This window comes from Lissotriton helveticus, chromosome 4_1, assembly GCF_964261635.1.
Source record: "Lissotriton helveticus chromosome 4_1, aLisHel1.1, whole genome shotgun sequence".
Taxonomy (NCBI): Eukaryota; Metazoa; Chordata; class Amphibia; order Caudata; family Salamandridae; genus Lissotriton; species Lissotriton helveticus.
The window spans coordinates 1095664223-1095684829 of record NC_136063.1 but is presented as its reverse complement, the minus strand read 5'-3'; the positions used below and the strand labels follow the sequence as shown (position 1 = coordinate 1095684829).

General features: G+C 41.6%; 1 long non-coding RNA gene across 1 annotated transcript in view; it reads left to right on the top strand.

Annotated features, from left to right (window-relative positions):
• Positions 1-20607, top strand: part of LOC144827433 (uncharacterized) — a 247837-nt gene that overhangs the window by 226903 nt on the left and 327 nt on the right. Inside the window, exon 3 of the long non-coding RNA XR_013610184.1 lies at positions 15116-15252. This is a non-coding gene — a long non-coding RNA (uncharacterized LOC144827433). The remainder of the gene's footprint in view (positions 1-15115; positions 15253-20607) is intronic.

Sequence of the window (20607 nt, the reverse complement as noted above, 5' to 3'; positions counted from 1 at the left end):
AGCATGAAGTCACTTGACCAGAACGGATCATGTGCTTTCAATTTGTGAGACTTTACACATTGTACCAAATCACAAATTGTAACGAAGAGCGGAGATAATATTGTTTCCTTTTTTGTATTATTTTGTTTCTCCAGCTGTCAATTTATAGCGTAAGGAGATGAAAAAGCCTTTATGTCTGTTACTGTTCAAATGTCTCGTCTATATATATATATACATATTTATATTACCTACTGGCGGTCGCCAGTAGGTAGTTATAGTTAGGACCTAGCTACCATAGGAAATCCGCAACATTCTATTGGGAATAACTTTGGCGCCGGTGGAGGACTTTGCGTGTAATTTTCCAAAATTTAGGTCAGCTCCGCTCCGCTTCTTCCCTGGTAGTTTCGGGGGGATTCGTCATGCGGGGGGCGAAAAAAAAGGGGGGCCCAAAACGTGTTTTCCCCATGTTAATTTCCATAGGACGAATAGACAAGGCTACAGCCCGAACCGCTGAATGGAATTACACCAAACTTTGCAAAATTGTAGGGACTGGTACACAGAAGGGCCTTTTCTATATTTGGTAAAAATTGCTCCAGTGGCTTTTACAAAAATTAACTTCAAAAACACATATATATCTATATGCGCGCTTCGGGCGCTTACCAGTACGCGTACCCGGGAGCGCACACGGCGCGCCACGGGAGTGCGCGAGCGGAAAGCTGATTGGCTCTCGGGTGTCTGTCAACATTCGAAACAGTCCGGAGAGTCCGCCAGCTTGTGTCTCGGTAGAATCAAGACACAAGAGGTGAAAAGAAAAAGGGGGAAATAATTAAAAGGGGGCAGGGTAGACACCCCCTGACCCCCTAGGTTTTCTGAGGGGGGCCTAGAAGGATCCTGAAGGGCAAAAAACCTTTTTTTGTTTTTTTAATTTTCACGGGGTAAGCGCTGGCTGCGTTCCCATGTACGCTTCCAGGCATAGCACAGGGAAAAACTGTGAAAAAAATAGTGTAAAATAAGAATTTGGAGTGCTTAGAGGTAGGGTAGCTCTAAAAAGAGCTGTTGTGTTATGTGGGTGATTTAAGTACCTACAAGTAGGTACCGATGCAGAGTCTAAAATTAAACAGAAAGACTCTGTTCCCCTCATCTGAGAAATGTACAACATCTCCTCTGTAGATATCTTGCATGTAGTAACGCAAGTTATTGTGTTATATTGTGTTATATGGAACCCATACCCTAGTCTCTCAGGAAAGCAGAAACAGATCCTTTTGGGACCCCCTGAGAAGGCCTAGGGGGTCAGGGGCACTCTACCCTGCCCCCTTTTCACGTTCTGAACTATTACATTTCACTCTCTTCTGTAACTACACAAAATGGCGGCGATAGGGTGCATCAGAGACAGACAGTGAGAGAAAGGAGGTAGGAGATGAAGAAGAGATGTCAAATATACATTGGAGAAAATATAGTGGGAGAAGGGAAGTAAATATGAGTAAACTTACTATGTCAGGACATGCGTGTTCTGTGACTACAGGACACCCTCCTACTTTGCACTCCTTTTTACTTTTCAAACATGGTAACTCCAATTGTGTAAGTATCAAATCATACTGTTTATTTAAACATTCTTTTGTAGCGAGTGTTCATTTGAGAATTGTATTTCATTCATACACATTTACATGTTCATCTTGTCATCCCAATGCATTTCAAGCATAATGCTCTTCTTCAGGGGATTTGTTTAATCATGCTCTGCCGGACCATATATCTGGTTGTAGTTGGCCAAGGACCCCTCCACAATGTCCAGCTACACTGCAGTGAAGTTGGGTGCCCTTTCACCAGCACCTTCAGCCAGGAAGTGTCAGCAAACGTTATTGAGCAGCATTGGGGCTGGATGTCTGTGTCAGAAGCATTCAGTTGATTTAGGACGTATGAATGTAGGATGACCCGCAGTATGAACTAGACGCCTTTCATTCAAAACGGCGCCTCTAGCCTTTCTGCAAGTTGAGCGCCATCAAACACTGAGGCAATAAGACGCTTCTGACACAGACATCCAGCCCCAATGCTGCTCAATAACGTTTGCTGACACTTCCTGGCTGAAGGTGCTGGTGAAAGGGCACCCAACTTCACTGCAGTGTAGCTGGACATTGTGGAGGGGTCCTTGGCCAACTACAACCAGATATATGGTCCGGCAGAGCATGATTAAACAAATCCCCTGAAGAAGAGCATTATGCTTGAAATGCATTGGGATGACAAGATGAACATGTAAATGTGTATGAATGAAATACAATTCTCAAATGAACACTCGCTACAAAAGAATGTTTAAATAAACAGTATGATTTGATACTTACACAATTGGAGTTACCATGTTTGAAAAGTAAAAAGGAGTGCAAAGTAGGAGGGTGTCCTGTAGTCACAGAACACGCATGTCCTGATATACCACATACCCTAAATGCTCAGTAGGGTACCTACCTATGCACCAACGACATATGGAAAATTGATTAATTTGAAATACAATTCATGAACAAATGAGTGCAATACCAAACTTTGTTTATTAAACTTACTATGTAACATAAAAATGTTGCACTCTATACTATAAGTCTCACTTTATACTACAATCACTTCGCTACTACCTCATAAATTAGAAATAAAAATGAATAATATGTCAAACAATTTTTAATTTCTAAATATTAATTTATTGTTCTGAATTTTCATAATTTAAAAGAACTTGTAATATATCCTCATCAGGAATTTCCTCTTCAATCACATCATCAGGAATCTCCTCATGAAAAGTCTGCAATGATGATTCTTGGAACTCTATGATCTCCAAACATTCGATAAATACGCCGTCAAGAGACTGATCCCAAAAATCACTCATGTCATCTCCTCCAAGCGAAAATATTTCATTATTGGTGCTGTCAATATCCGGGACATTTAGAATCTCAATAAATGTAGTGGAAAATTCAAAAGAAATTTCAACGGTCTCTTCATTGTGATCCATTTTATTTTGAAATTTCTTTCTGTAAATTGCAGAAAAAAAATCACTTTCATTTAACGTTTTTAGTAATACATAATATAAAACTAGCTTTATCAAGCATTTAGTTCTTTAACATTAATAGGCACAATTAAAAAAAAAATGTAATATAACTATATCAGTAGAGTTAGGGCACTGTAGGGGTCAAGTTGACAAAGGTACTTCTGAGTTTTTAACAGTGAAGTTTTCTTTGGGCAGTGTATAGTATCAGGCAGGAACTAGAAATATAAAGCACTGCATGTGATGAAGCCTATCTCAATCCATAACTATAACAGAAGGACTGTAAATAACTAACAGAAATCATTTTTCAAATTATCTTAAAGTCTACAACATAGTTCCCCTTACAAATTAACAACTCACCTTTTTGAAAGTAGGAGAAGAGTTAGTACTGTGTAAATCTTACACCTGAAATTGAACACCAAAAATTCCTCACAAATGTACCTCAGACAGTAGTATCACAAAATGGCCGTGTTTTCCTCTCATTTTAGATATATACATAACCAATCAAACTTCATCACACACAAATTCAAAACCAAAGTAACATTTTAATTGGTTCTAAATTTCAACACTTTCAAATGTGTTTTCTCCATGCAATTTTCCATAGGACATTTAGACACGGCTACAGCCCGAACGGCTGAACGGAATTACACCAAACTTGGCAAAATGGTAGGGACTGGTCCGTAGTAGGGCCTTTTCCATATTTTGTTGGAAAATTTTGTTTAAAATTGTCCAGTGGTTTTTATGAAAAGTAACTTCAAAAACACATATATATCAATTTGCCCGCTTCGAGCTGATTGGCTCTTGGGTGTCTGTCAACATTCCAAACAGTCCGGAGAGTCCGCCATCTTGTGTCTCGGTAGAATCGAGACACAAGAGGTGTAAAAAAAAGGGGGAAATGATTAAAAGGGGGCAGGGTAGACACCCCCTGACCCCCTAGGTTTTCTGAGGGGGGACTAGAAGGTCCCTGAAGGGCAAAACAACTATTTTTTTGGGGGAAATTTTCGCGGGCTAAGCGCTGGGTGCGTTCCCATGTACGCTTCCAGGTACGCGTTCCCTGAGCGCACCACAGGGAAAAATAGTGAAAGAAAATAGTGTAAAATAAGAATTTAGAGTGCTTAGAGGTAGGGTAGCTCTGAAAAGAGCTGTTGTGTTATGTGGGTGTTTTTTGTACCTACAAGTAGGTACCGACGCAGAGTCTAAAATTCAAGAGGAAGACTCTATTCCCCTCATCTGTAAAATGTACACCATCTCTCCTATAGATGCCTTGCATGTTGTAACGCAAGTTGTTGTGGTATATGGAACCCATACCATAGTCTCTGAGGAAAGCAGAAACAGATTTATTCACGTTTCCTTGCTTTCTCAATCTGTGGACAAAATTGGTTGGACCAGTTCCATTTTTGCCTTTGGCATATATTAGAATATACCAAGGCAGTTTTTGGAAAAAGTGACATTAATTGCCCAAAGATGTCCTTTAAAAGCATTTCCAGACCTACCCCAGTCAAAGTGCCCAGGTCATTTCCACCACAGTGCACAATAATGAGGTCAGGGTGTGGTAGATGCATAAAGGATTTTACCAATGGTATCAATTGGTTACATCTCAATCCTCTCTGGCCAATCCACATAATATCCACATTTCTTTTTCCCTCTCTCTGTCCTTCACCATTCCTTTGTTTCCCTTTCTGTGTCCTTCACTCCTACTTTATCTCTTAGTACCATTTTATGACTTTTAATCTCCTGCCTTGTCTCTTGTATTTTGAAATAAATATTATTAAAATTATAAGTAATTTGTTTTCCCTCTTCCACAAGTATTAAATGTATTAAAAATATGTCATTAAGTTTATATTACTTATAAGGTAAATTTCACAAACAAAATTTACTTTCTCATCACTCTTTTCCTTAATCTCACTATTCTTCTCTCACCCGCCCTCACCCCCGTTCCCTTACTCCACTTCCCTCACTTATTCTCTTTCCCCATGTTTATTCCCCTTTCCCTCACTCCCCTCCCACACTCACCTTCTTTCAGACCCCCTGCTTTACTTCCCTTCCCCTCTCTTCCCTTCCTTCCCTCCTTCATTCATTCCCTTTCCCTTACTCACCTTACTCCACTTCACTCACTCCTTCTGTCACTCCCTCTGTCCTCTCACTTCCTCACTCCCCTTCCCTCACTCCTTCTCTCTTAGCCTTATTCTCTCTGTCCCTTCACTCTCTCACTCCTCTTCCGTCACACTCACTCCCTATAACTCACCCACACTCCCTCACTTACCTTTCTTTGCTCCCTCACTCAGTCTCTTTCTGTCACTCTTTCCTTCACTACCTCTATGTCCTCACTCCCTCAGTCCCCTTGTCTTACACTCACTCGCCTTTATCCACCCTCTATCATCCCTCTTTCCTCAACCTCACTGCCCTTCTCTCACCCTCCCTCACCCCTGTTCCCTTACTCCGGTTCCCTCACTTATCCTCATTCCCCAACCTTAACTCCCCTTTCCCTTTCTCTCCTCACGCACTCACCTTTTCCCAGTCCCTCTGCTTCACTCTCCTTCCCCTTCTTTCCTTCTTTTGCTCCCTCAGTCATTCCCCTTCCCTCACTCACCTTACTCCCCTTTACTCACTCCTTCTCTCACTCCCTATGTCCTCTCACTTCCTCACTCCTCCTCCCTCACTCCCTCTCTGTTACCCTCACTCCCATTGTCGCCTCACTCTCGTACACCCCTACACTCACCCTCACTCACCTTCCATCCCTCATTGTCGTGAATCCACCCTCACTCACTCCCCCTTCCCTGTTACTCACTCCCCTTTCCTTACTCCCCTTTCCTATCCGCCTCATTATTCTCTTAGTAATTTGCTCTCCCTCTATTTTTTTTTCACTCTCTCTGTCCTTCACCATTCTTTTGTTTCCCTTTCTGTGTCCTTCACTCCTACTTTATCGCTAAGTACCCTTTTATGACTTTTAATCTCCTGCCTCGTCTCTTGTATTTTGAAATAAATATTATTAAAATTATAAGTAACTATTTTTCCTCTTCCACAGATATTAAATTTATTAAAAATATGTCATCAAGTTTACATTACTTATATGGTAAGTTTGACAAACAACATTTACTTTCTCATCACTCATTTCCCTAACCTCACTAATCTTCTCTCAACCACCCTCACCCCCGTTCCCTTACTCCGCTTCCCTCACTTATTCTCATTCCCCATGTTTACTCCCCTTTCCCTCACTCCCCTCCCACGCTCACCTTCTTTCAGACCCCCTGCTTTACCCTTCCCCTCTCTTCCCTTCCTTCGCTTCTTCACTCATTCCCCTTCCCTTACTCACCTTACTCCCCTTCCCTCACTCCCTCTCTCTTAGCCTCACTCTCTCCGTCCCTTCACTCTCTCACTCCTCTTCCGTCACACTCACTCCCTATAACTCACCCACACTCCCTCACTTACCTTTCTTTGCTCCCTCACTCATTCCCTTTCTGTCACTCTTCCCTTCACTACCTCTATGTCCTCACTCCCTCAGTCCCCTTGTCTTACCCTCACTCACTTTTATCCACGCTCTTTCACCCGTCTTTACTCACGCTCTCTGCCCTTCTCTCACCTTCCCTCACCCCCGTTCCCTTACTCCGGTTCCCTCACTACCCCTCATTTACCATCCTTCTCTCCCCTTCCCTTTACTTTCATACCCCACTCACCTTCTCTCAGTACCTATGCTTCAGTCCTCTTCCCCTCTATTTCCCTTCCTTCGCTCACTTACCTTACTCCACTTCACTCACTCCTTCTCTCACTCCCTCTGTCCTGTCACATCCTCATTCTCCTTCCCTCACTTCCTCTCTCTTAGCCTCACTACCTCCGTCCCCTCACTCTCTCAGTCCCCTTCCCTCATGCTTACTCCCTTTAACTCTCCCACACTCCCTCACTTACCTTTCTATGCTCCCTCACTCAGTCCCCTTCTCTCACTCTTTCCTTCACTCCCTCTGTCTCCTCACTCCCTCACTCCCCTTGTCTCACGCTCACTTGCCTTTATCCACCCTCTATCACCACTCTTCCCTCAACCTCACTGCTCTTCTCTTACCCTTCTTCACCTCCATTCCCTTACTCCGCTTTTCCTCACTTATCCTCATTCCGCATGATCACTCCCCTTCCCCTCACTCACTCCCACACTCACCTTCTTTCAGTCCCCCTGCTTCACTTCCCTTCCCTTCCCCTCTCTTTCCCTCCTTCGCTCCCTCACTTATTTTCCTTTCCTCTCTCACCGTGCTCCACTTCACTCACTCCTTGAGAATATGTAAAGAATATAGCTCTTTTTGGAGAATTGGAGGTAGTTCTAAAAATAACTGGTTTTTTTCTTCTTTTTTTTTTTTTTGTTGTAGTTTTTCGGAACGTTTAAAAAATTTTTTGTATTTTTTGGAGAACAAAAACAAAACTAGGGAATGCCAAACTGCTCAACAGGAGCAAAAAAAAGGGGAAAAATGAGGGCCGAGGGGCGCAGCGGTGATCTTCCCTGGTTCTCACAATTATTTGAATGCTCTGCTCCCCATAACAGAGCAGTTGGTCACACTGCTTACAACGAATTGTAATGTCACCAAAAACAGGTTGAATATTTGGAATCATCAGTTCTGGTCTTCCTCTCACTGATGATGTGGAAGCTCCAGTGGAAGTGGAGGTGCCTTCTTGTGGTAGATTGCGAGCCAGGGCTCTGGTGCTCTCCTGTGCATAATTAATAGGGTGCCTCCTTTCAACATGCCTGATTAACGTTGCATTTCCAAAACTATATTTCCGGGGTGGGATCTCCATGTGAGAGTACAGTGTCACATATTTTACACGTGACTTTTGCTGCATTGCATTTTTTCTCCCCCTCTGGAAAAGAGAAAAACATACAAATGAAGTGGTCCTTCACTTTTCTCTGTGGGGGGACCTCAGGCAGGAATCCATCAGAAGAGTCTGAGGACTGGTCCTGGGAAGGGTTCTGGGAACCAGACATGATGGTAAAAGTTTTGTTTTTGCAGGAACAGACAAGAGGTGTTGTCTCAGCAAAAGCAAAGAGGTTGTGAGGGAAATAGGTGGGGTGTTTCCCTACTTGTGAAAAAAAACTGTTATTAACCAATCAAAAGTGTTGTTTTAAGGTCACATGGCTTGACGCGCCCTTACGCTACGCGCACCGGAGTGCTTACGCGGGCGCTTACGCAGCATGTACGTAGGCGCTTCCGGGAACGCTTCCGGGGGCGCTTACGCGGCGCGTCAAAATGACGTTTTGCTAGATTTTATTAAATGCGTTTAAAGGTGAAATACGGATATTAAAAATGTAAATTAATACTTTTATGAGTATGCCACTGAATGTCTTGCATTATTATTTACTTTAAATACATAATTATATATTTTTTCGCACGCGGGAATAGCGCTGTCGCTACGTTTACGGGTGCGCGTACCCTGAGCGTTCCGGGGTAAAATGATAAAAAAAAAAACACAGGAAAAATACATTGAAAAATTAATTTCAGAAAAATATACATTATTTAAATAATTTTAAAAAAATTATAAAAATTAATAGCTATAAAAAATAGCTATTAAAAAAACGTAATACTTCACTTTAAAAACCGTAGGTTACAAACTCGTTATAGTAAGAAATTAGCTTTTAAAAAACGTTTGAAATTCACTGAAAGAACCATAGGTTTAACACTCGTTATAGTTAGAAATTAGCATTTAAAAAACCTTTGAAATTCACTGAAAAAAACATAGGTTTCACACCAGTTATAGTTAGCTGAACATTTTACCCATACAAAACCATTGAAATTCCCACGTTATAGTTAGTTGGACTCACTATAACTCGCGCGCCCGCAATCCACTGCTGATGATGTCACATATTACATCATTCATGACATGGTCAGTGACATCACTGATGACATCACTGATAACATCTCAAATGACATCACTGATGACATCACTGATGACATCTCAAATGACATCACTGATGACATCACTGATGACATCATCCAGTGTCTGTGTGTTTCTGTAAAGTTTAAATATGTTTTACATATTGAAGAATGAGTGGATGTATAAGTGTCTGGATGAAGGATTTAGAAGGTGCGTGACTGACTGTATGAGTGAGTGATTAAATGTGTCTTACTGAATGCATGGGTTAGTGACTAAACTGTTTGAATGTGTGCATCAGTATGTCTGTTGTGTAAGTGCATGTGTTGATCAGTAGCTATATGAGTGGCTATATGGGTTATTGATTGGTTGCCCAAGTATTTGTATGTGAGGCTGAGTGTGTGTGTGGGTGCCTTGGAGGTGTGTGACTCTGTGCATAGATGTGTGAGCAGTTGATTCACTTGGTGTATGAGTTCAAGAGTGCATGTGGAAACAGCTGTATGGGCGGTTGACTGTGTGCATGGGTGCATTGGTGAGTGAATGGATATCTCAGTGTTACATGTCCAAGTAAGTACATATGTAAAACATAGTGCTTGGGAGAGTTGGCATATGTAAATGACTATACATGGGAGCCTGTGATTGCGTAAGTGGCTGTATGGATCAATGTGTACTTGTATCAGTGATTGTAAAAGAGAGTAAGTATGTGTTAGTATATGTTTGAAAAAGTAAGGTTTAGTGTGTATAACTGTGTAGATGAGGAAATAGGAGTGTGATTGATTCTTTGCATAACTGACTAGGTGTGTGAGTAACTCCGTGGATAAGTGGCAGTGTGTGAGTGTCTGTATAGGTGTATGAGTGGATATGATAGTGTTGTATTGATGAGTAACAGTATGTATGAGTGATTGTATGGGTGAATGAGTGGATGTGTGTGTTGTCTTAGGAATCAGTGAGTGCGTATGTAGTAACTGATATTGGTGTGTCAATGGTTTCAAGAATGGTAGTCTGTATTTAACACTGGGTGTATCAAAGGTTAGATTAGAGTGTGAGGAGGTGCATGGTATTATCACATTAATGATGTCATCAGTGATGTCATCAGTGATGTCATTTGAGATGTAATCAGTGATGTCATCAGTGATGTCACTGACCATGTCATGAATGATGTAATATGTGACATCATCAGCAGTGGGTTGCGGGCGCGCGAGTTATAGTGAGTCCAACTAACTATAACGTGGGAATTTCAATGGTTTTGTATGAGTAAAATGTTCAGCTAACTATAACTGGTGTGAAACCTATGTTTTTTTCAGTGAATATATATATATATATATATGCTTAAAAAATGGTGTTTCTTCATTGTGACCAAGGCCTGTGTACGTGGCCAAAATGCGTTAAGCAGCAAGCAGGAACCTGTTTTCTGACAGTTTGTGTGCATGTAATACAGAGAAGATGTTTCAGTCATTGCCAACATTCCCCCCGTGATCAGGAGCACAGCGGCATACAGTGGTAGGAGCAGTATGGGATATATACTTATATATGCTTGTGGTCTTGCTACAGACAGCATTGTATACTAGGATGAAACTGGTCCTAGGTTGCTTGAGTTCTGGTTCAGAAAGGACCTGTCCTGGCAGTTTGGGCTGGACTGCTCCCATTAGTACAGGGTCCTGGTTCATTTGCATATAGCTGGGTCCAAACTGAGGTGGAGTGGTGTGCAATATAACAATGGACTGGGATACAGCCCGAGTGATTACCAGTGGTTGAGATTAATTTAAGTGTTTCATCCATCACTTATTTGCATACTTTAGTGTGTTGCCCTAGGTGTGATGCGTATGCCCAGATTTGTGTCCTATGCACACTTTGCCACTGGAACCAAGATATACCTGGTATATGAGCCCTATCTAGGGCAAAACTGGTCCTAGGATGCTTGTTTTACAGTTCAGGGTCGACCTGTCCTGGCAGTTTGTGCTGGACTGCTTCCATTGGAGCAGGGTCAAGGCTGATTTACATATGCCTGAGGCCATGCTGAGGTGGCATGATAACAATGGACTTGGATGCGGTCCCAAATGATCCCCAGTTGCTCTGATTAATTCAAGCATTCCATCCAAGATTTTTTTATATTTCAACTTTCTAAAACTGGCATTCTCAAAATAGTAATTTTAAATCTGACCTCAGAATCAGTTTGGATTTTAAATTACTAATAATTGGAGTGGGTGAATCATGGTTTTAGCATTTCTCCAACTGAAGTTATACATTATAAAGTGTTATAATGTAACCCACTGCTTTTCTATGGGAGGTCCAGCCTGAAAAACGACTTTGTAGGTTTTCTCACTGCCAGACATGTAAAACCTAAGAACATAAGTCCAATTTTTGAAAAACGTGCACCCTGTCCTATGGGGTGACTTACCAGTAATAAAAAAGGAAAGTTTAATGCTGGAAAAAGGTGTATTTTGCCAGGTCGGATTTGGAGTTTAAAAACTGCACAGCTAGGCTGACGTGGCAGGCCAAGAGTCATGCTTCCAATTGTCACTTTCATGGTGGCACAATAAGTGCTGCGGTCCACTAGTTACATTTAACTTACAGGCCCTGGGTACACTTAGTACCTTGTATTAGAGACTTATATATAAGTTATTTGTCATTCAGGGATTAAGCAATTGTACACAATTTTAGGGGTAAGAGCACACACACTGCGTGCTGGATGGCAGCCCATCGTTCTGATTCCATACACCAGCACTAAATCTAGCAAAAAGTTTGGGGGGGGGGGGTAAAAATTGTAAATGATCAAGGAAAAAGAGCATTTTTCTCCTATTATTATTATTTACCAATATTTACCTGCGAAGTCCTGTCTGTCCCACATGCAGTAATGACTACTGATGAAAATATAGGAAAATTTACATGATTTAGTGGGGGCGCAATGGATTTTTATTACATTAAGCCTCAAGACATGTATTACATTGCATGGACTATCACAGATTACTGCAGTAAGAAAATGCTTTTTGTGCCATGTACCCCTGTCAAAAACCCTGGGGGTGGAGAATATTTAGTGTCACAATTCATGTTAGATCATCTTAGGAGGGGTGTAAACTGTTTTGCAGCTATAATCTTCTACATATTTGAAATTTTAAGACTCTAAGGGGTCTATTAGAATAGTGGGTGGATCGCCACTGCCCGTATGGTGGTAGTGATCCGCCCGCTATTTTTACCCGCCCGCCTACTATTCCCCCCGCCATACTACGATGACGGGGGGACCCTGGCGGATGGAAAGACCGTCCTCCAGTTTTCCGCCCGTCAACGAGTCGACCAGGCGGAAAAGGGGCTGAATATGGTGGCGGTGTCTGAAAGACACCGCCATCCATATTATAATGCAGGCGGGGATGTGCCTTTCACTGGCAGCATTGCCGCCATGGAAAGGCATGCGGTTACTACATGTGGGGGCCCGTTGCGGGTCCCTGAAGTGTTTGCGGTGTGGGGGGTGCACATGGGGGTACCCCTCTACATTGGCGTGGGCAAGGTGGCAGGCAACGCGTGGTTCCTGTCACCTTGTGCATGCCACTTCACACGGTGCATCCATAGCATTGTGGCAGGCGGTGCTGTGAGCACCGCCCGCCACAATGTTGTGGATGGGGATGCCATTGCCACCGTGGCGGTGGCATCCTAATTGCTGGTGCGGGACCGCCGCACCACTGGCGGCCGGTCCCAGCACCGCTAGGGTGGCGGGCGGACAAAAGTCCGCCTGCCATCCTGATAGACCCCTAAGTATGATGTCGTATTTAAAGGCTTATGCTCAATCCAGTGAGCCTTAAATTGGTTCTGGTCATAAACAAATAATTAAATCTATGGACCTTTTTGATTCATTGGCAAAAGTTATGTTTGATGCCATATGTTAATCTGTTAATTATAAAATATAATGACAAAGACTGTAGTGCTGATTTATATATCATGAAAAGCTTATGTTAAATCACCAGTAAGCTTTTAAAGGTGGTTTGTAATTACATGGTGGTAAGGCCTGTAGAAAGGAATGTTATTACATTGAATCTCACAGATTACTGTAGTAGGCAACAGATTTGGTTCCCCTAAAAAAAAACTTAGGGGTAGACAATTTCAACTGTGATAAACCTTGCTAGACTTGCTTATGATGGACTGTGTTTTGTTTTGCTATCTATCATTTTTTACAAATTTGTAACATCATGCATAGTATTTATCTATGTGTGTATTAAAGTACTTTGGAGCTTATCGGTCAACTTTACCCATCTGCCAGGCCCTTGTAATTAAACAGACCATAAGAAAATACATACATACACATGTATAGAGGTGATTTTGGTCAGTTCTCTTCAGCTATTGATTTGTTCAAGTGTCATTCACATTCTGCATCCACCCATGACAACAAATAGTATTTGGCAATAGGTAAGCCCACTTCAACCATTGGATCTATTACCCTGTGACTGACGCAATATAGCTGATCATATGCACACAACCGGTTGCAAAAGAGTGTACATCAGTGCCAAGGCTGGAGGGGCCAGTCCTTTGTCTTTCCATGTTCTCTTTGCATATGTCTACTTTCATTTTGTTTTGTTTTTTATTATGTGTGTCTTTTTAAAAGCACCCAGTGGTTTCACAGAGAGTGATGCCTAGCCACTTGCTTGCTGCTCATTCCAACTACAGAGTATCACATCCCTTGCTGCCACTGATTCTAAACTTGCTGCCATTTTGGAAAGGTATTTTCCCTAGTGTATCATTTTTTGGCCAGTTCAAGATGGCCAAAATGTCGCCTCTAAACTTAGTAACCATGTTGGAATTTTAAAACAATGATGCATAATAAAATTCCAAGATGGCTACCTACTGCTATGTTTTATTATGACTTATCTTTTTTTATTGCAAGTACTTGTTTAGTCTGAGGCACTTATTTCTACTTTTCTTGCTTAAGCTTGTTTAGTTTGTATGTGCATTTAAACTGATGGTCGAGTGGGTGTGTGTAAGAAAGAGTCAGTGGATTGTTAAATGGCTGCATCAGTGTATGGATGAGTTACAGAGTGCATCCATTATGTGTTATTGAGTGCCTAAACTCACCAGTGAATGAAGAGGGACTTTCAGTTAAAAACCAAGCAAGATGACTTCTTCAGGGCCATATGTCAACTATTAAATATGTTCATATTGCTTTGTCTCAATCCGAATAAAAGGTCAGTAGCCTCCCTCTGTAGCACATCCATGTAGTGCATTGAGTTACATTGACAATATTCAGACATAGTGCCTAACTTAAGATCCTGATCCCTTGAACATGTTTTTTGCACAGCCCGGAAGAATTATCTTGCATCACCAAACATTTGTTAGCTGAGTGTTTTTCTCTTAAAAAAAAAAAAGATAATAAAGGATATAGGAGATACACTATTTGCATTCAGTTCCTCAATTATGAAGTTGTCGAGGTGTGTGAACTTTATTAGTGGGAGAGGCCTAATGTAAGTGGATGGAGCATCACGCTCACCATTATTCCATTACGCCCTTTTGGAATTGTTACTGAATCATGGTTGATAGCCTGTAATGTTGAAAATAAGAAAAAAAATAGCAAATACACACAATAATTTAACATTGGCTAATCTGGTCCACAGGAGATAACTTAATTTATAGAGATGTTATTAATGTTTTTGTGCTCACGTCCTTCAGATTATTCAACATAATAGAGATAGAAGAGGAAGCCTATTCAATGTAAACACTGTGTTAATGTAACCTCCTATAGAAATAAAATAGAGGAGAAATGGGGCTCAAAAGTGCCCATGACTCAGAGGTTCTGAAACTTGATCTGCTCACGCTATTGTTGGACACATTCAGAGCCCTGTGACCATCCTACCTTCCTATTTAGGTAAGGTTTGGTGTTTATGATGGTAAGGTATACGATTGAGGGGCGATCTTCAAAAGTGTTGTGTCCTATTCAGTGATAACTGGAGGCCCCTTGTCTTCTAACTTGTGTTGCAGTCATCTTACACTCTGCTGTAGCTCATTTGAATAATGCTGTGTTCCAGGCCGAGGTCATGGATGTCCATCCAAGTGGACCACTAGCTCACCGCGATCAGTTGTAGCTTTAAGAATCTGCTAAAAGATTTGCCATTTTCTAGTTGTGTCATTGGAACCAATTTTGTGTACACCTTTTGTTGATCTGTTAGCTACCCCACTGCTTTAAAGAGGCCCTGATATTGACTAGTGATTGGATGCGCTGTTGGAAATTTGGTGAAAATAAATGCCAGTAATGTCATCTTTTTTTAATTAACCTTTATGGTTTTTAATTTAAAGTACAGTGCCATCCAGAGAGCCCTCTGCGTTTGTTTACAGATGTCAAGAAAACTTCACACATACCAGCAGCAGGCAACAGCCCAGTTCTGGGTTCTTAATGGTTGCTTTAGATTACACATTAGATGACAAAGTCCAAGGTAAGATGAATTGTTTCACATTTAACAACTGAATATTGACCAATAATCTGATAAACTGTGGAGAACACCCTCTGAAACCCCGCTTGTGCCTGCTTCCAGTTACTGTAGACCCCAAGGTACTGTATGCTTGTTTCTCCAGGACATGAGTGCCTCCAACCTCCTCCCCATGGATCCCATAATTAAACCACGTTTCACCTTTATTTACATTTAAGCGACTTTGACATCCTCCTTCCTTGCAGGCTGTATGGGGGCTTATTGTCTGCCTTGGTGCGGCTAGCTCGCAACCAGGGTTTGCAGTTTAACATAAAACTCGGTCTGGGTACTGTATAGGCTGGTCGTCTGCTGGAAGACATCTCGGAATGGGCAAATTTACATCTTTCCCCTTTCCATCTACTCAGTACTGGCGAAAGGGTCGTATTCCAGTGCACAATAATACGCTTTGCAAGGACTGGTGCCAAGTCAAGGAATTTACTGTTAGATTTGCCAACTTTGGGTGGTGGCAATAAGCCCAAAGTGACACCTTAGGTACATCAATGTTACGTCTACCTGTCAGATCAGTAGGATTTGCTGCAATCATCTAAGACCACCATTGCCTGATCACAGGACAAGACCACACCATGTAACCAAACATAGCTCCCTCTACATTGCACCTCGGGCAAATAAATGCCGTGGATGGGTGCCTAGCCTGTATTGTTCCCGGGTTCAAGTAATTCTCTGGACGTAGTTAAATTATAGGAGCTTCAGCTTGCAAATGTCATGGCTTCCCTTTTCCCTGAAATTATGTATCTGATGCAAAGTACACCCTTGTTTATTTGCAATAAGAAATTCACCAGTACGGTAAAATGTAACAATGCTTACTAAACATCAGTAAATAAATGTAATGTTTTTTTTAAAAACGGGAGGATATATTTAAGCACTGAGATCAGATTTAAACCACAGTGTAGCCATATATTTCTGTCCTGCTCTTTAGTTGCATTAAAATAATTAAACGGCTGATGAAATGAGTAGTTTAATCGTAATCTCATGAATAATGGGAGATCACAAGCCCGAGTGATTACCAGTGGTTGAGATTAATTTAAGTGTTTCATCCATCACTTATTTGCATACTTTAGTGTGTTGCCCTAGGTGTGATGCGTATGCCCAGATTTGTGTCCTATGCACACTTTGCCACTGGAACCAAGATATACCTGGTATATGAGCCCTATCTAGGGCAAAACTGGTCCTAGGATGCTTGTTTTACAGTTCAGGGTGGACCTGTCCTGGCAGTTTGTGCTGGACTGCTTCCATTGGAGCAGGGTCAAGGCTGATTTACATATGCCTGAGGCCATGCTGAGGTGGCATGATAACAATGGACTTGGATGCGGTCCCAAATGATCCCCAGTTGCTCTGATTAATTCAAGCATTCCATCCAAGATTTTTTTATATTTCAACTTTCTAAAACTGGCATTCTCAAAATAGTAATTTTAAATCTGACCTCAGAATCAGTTTGGATTTTAAATTACTAATAATTGGAGTGGGTGAATCATGGTTTTAGCATTTCTCCAACTGAAGTTATACATTATAAAGTGTTATAATGTAACCCACTGCTTTTCTACGGGAGGTCCAGCCTGAAAAACGACTTTGTAGGTTTTCTCACTGCCAGACATGTAAAACCTAAGAACATAAGTCCAATTTTTGAAAAACGTGCACCCTGTCCTATGGGGTGACTTACCAGTAATAAAAAAGGAAAGTTTAATGCTGGAAAAAGGTGTATTTTGCCAGGTCGGATTTGGAGTTTAAAAACTGCACAGCTAGGCTGACGTGGCAGGCCAAGAGTCATGCTTCCAATTGTCACTTTCATGGTGGCACAATAAGTGCTGCGGTCCACTAGTTACATTTAACTTACAGGCCCTGGGTACACTTAGTACCTTGTATTAGAGACTTATATATAAGTTATTTGTCATTCAGGGATTAAGCAATTGTACACAATTTTAGGGGTAAGAGCACACACACTGCGTGCTGGATGGCAGCCCATCGTTCTGATTCCATACACCAGCACTAAATCTAGCAAAAAGTTTGGGGGGGGGGGGGGTAAAAATTGTAAATGATCATGGAAAAAGAGCATTTTTCTCCTATTATTATTATTTACCAATATTTACCTGCGAAGTCCTGTCTGTCCCACATGCAGTAATGACTACTGATGAAAATATAGGAAAATTTACATGATTTAGTGGGGGCGCAATGGATTTTTATTACATTAAGCCTCAAGACATGTATTACATTGCATGGACTATCACAGATTACTGCAGTAAGAAAATTATTTTTGTGCCATGTACCCCTGTCAAAAACCCTGGGGGTGGAGAATATTTAGTGTCACAATTCATGTTAGATCATCTTAGGAGGGGGTGTAAACTGTTTTGCAGCTATAATCTTCTACATATTTGAAATTTTAAGACTCTAAGGGGTCTATTAGAATAGTGGGCGGATCGCCACCGCCCGTATGGTGGTAGTGATCCGCCCGCTATTTTTACCCGCCCGCCTACAATTCCCCCGCCATACTACGATGACGGGGGGACCCTGGCGGATGGAAAGACCGTCCTCCAGTTTTCCGCCCGTCAACGAGTCGACCAGGCGGAAAAGGGGCTGAATATGGTGGCGGTGTCTGAAAGACACCGCCATCCATATTATAATGCAGGCGGGGATGTGCCTTTCACTGGCAGCATTGCCGCCATGGAAAGGCATGCGGTTACTACATGTGGGGGCCCGTTGCGGGTCCCTGGAGTGTTTGGGGTGTGGGGGGTGCACATGGGGGTACCCCTTTACATTGGCGTGGGCAAGGTGGCAGGCAACGCGTGGTTCCTGTCTCCTTGTGCATGCCACTTCACACGGTGCATCCATAGCATTGTGGCAGGCGGTGCTGTGAGCACCGCCCGCCACAATGTTGTGGATGGGGATGCCATTGCCACCGTGGCGGTGGCATCCTAATTGCTGGTGCGGGACCGCCGCACCACTGGCGGCCGGTCCCAGCACCGCTAGGGTGGCGGGCCGACAAAAGTCCGCCTGCCATCCTGATAGACCCCTAAGTATGATGTCGTATTTAAAGGCTTATGCTCAATCCAGTGAGCCTCAAATTGGTTCTGGTCATAAACAAATAATTAAATCTATGGACCTTTTTGATTCATTGGCAAAAGTTATGTTTGATGCCATATGTTAATCTGTTAATTATAAAATATAATGACAAGGACTGTAGTGCTGATTTATATATCATGAAAAGCTTATGTTAAATCACCAGTAAGCTTTTAAAGGTGGTTTGTAATTACATGGTGGTAAGGCCTGTAGAGAGGAATGTTATTACATTGAATCTCACAGATTACTGTAATAGGCAACAGATTTGGTTCCCCTAAAAAAAAAACTTAGGGGTAGACAATTTGAACTGTGATAAACCTTGCTAGACTTGCTTATGATGGACTGTGTTTTGTTTTGCTATCTATCATTTTTTACAAATTTGTAACATCATGCATAGTATTTATCTATGTGTGTATTAAAGTACTTTGGAGCTTATCGGTCAACTTTACCCATCTGCCAGGCCCTTGTAATTAAACAGACCATAAGAAAATACATACATACACATGTATAGAGGTGATTTTGGTCAGTTCTCTTCAGCTATTGATTTGTTCAAGTGTCATTCACATTCTGCATCCACCCATGACAACAAATAGTATTTGGCAATAGGTAAGCCCACTTCAACCATTGGATCTATTACCCTGTGACTGACGCAATATAGCTGATCATATGCACACAACCGGTTGCAAAAGAGTGTGCATCAGTGCCAAGGCTGGAGGGGCCAGTCCTTTGTCTTTCCATGTTCTCCTTGCATATGTCTACTTTCATTTTGTTTTGTTTTTTATTATGTGTGTCTTTTTAAAAGCACCCAGTGGTTTCACAGAGAGTGATGCATAGCCACTTGCTTGCTGCTCATTCCAACTACAGAGTATCACATCCCTTGCTGCCACTGATTCTAAACTTGCTGCCATTTTGGAAAGGTATTTTCCCTAGTGTATCATTTTTTGGCCAGTTCAAGATGGCCAAAATGTCGCCTCTAAACTTAGTAACCATGTTGGAATTTTAAAACAATGATGCATAATAAAATTCCAAGATGGCTACCTACTGCTATGTTTTATTATGACTTATCTTTTTTTATTGCAAGTACTTGTTTAGTCTGAGACACTTATTTCTACTTTTCTTGCTTAAGCTTGTTTAGTTTGTATGTGCATTTAAACTGATGGTCGAGTGGGTGTGTGTAAGAAAGAGTCAGTGGATTGTTAAATGGCTGCATCAGTGTATGGATGAGTTACAGAGTGCATCCATTATGTGTTATTGAGTGCCTAAACTCACCAGTGAATGAAGAGGGACTTTCAGTTAAAAACCAAGCAAGATGACTTCTTCAGGGCCATATGTCAACTATTAAATATGTTCATATTGCTTTGTCTCAATCCGAATAAAAGGTCAGTAGCCTCCCTCTGTAGCACATCCATGTAGTGCATTGAGTTACATTGACAATATTCAGACATAGTGCCTAACTTAAGATCCTGATCCCTTGAACATGTTTTTTGCACAGCCCGGAAGAATTATCTTGCATCACCAAACATTTGTTAGCTGAGTGTTTTTCTCTTTAAAAAAAAAAAAAAGATAATAAAGGATATAGGAGATACACTATTTGCATTCAGTTCCTCAATTATGAAGTTGTCGAGGTGTGTGAACTTTATTAGTGGGAGAGGCCTAATGTAAGTGGATGGAGCATCACGCTCACCATTATTCCATTACGCCCTTTTGGAATTGTTACTGAATCATGGTTGATAGCCTGTAATGTTGAAAATAAGAAAAAAAAATAGCAAATACACACAATAATTTAACATTGGCTAATCTGGTCCACAGGAGATAACTTAATTTATAGAGATGTTATTAATGTTTTTGTGCTCACGTCCTTCAGATTATTCAACTTAATAGAGATAGAAGAGGAAGCCTATTCAATGTAAACACTGTGTTAATGTAACCTCCTATAGAAATAAAATAGAGGAGAAATGGGGCTCAAAAGTGCCCATGACTCAGAGGTTCTGAAACTTGATCTGCTCACGCTATTGTTGGACACATTCAGAGCCCTGTGACCATCCTACCTTCCTATTTAGGTAAGGTTTGGTGTTTATGATGGTAAGGTATACGATTGAGGGTCGATCTTCAAAAGTGTTGTGTCCTATTCAGTGATAACTGGATGCCCCTTGTCTTCTAACTTGTGTTGCAGTCATCTCACACTCTGCTGTAGCTCATTTGAATAATGCTGTGTTCCAGGCCGAGGTCATGGATGTCCATCCAAGTGGA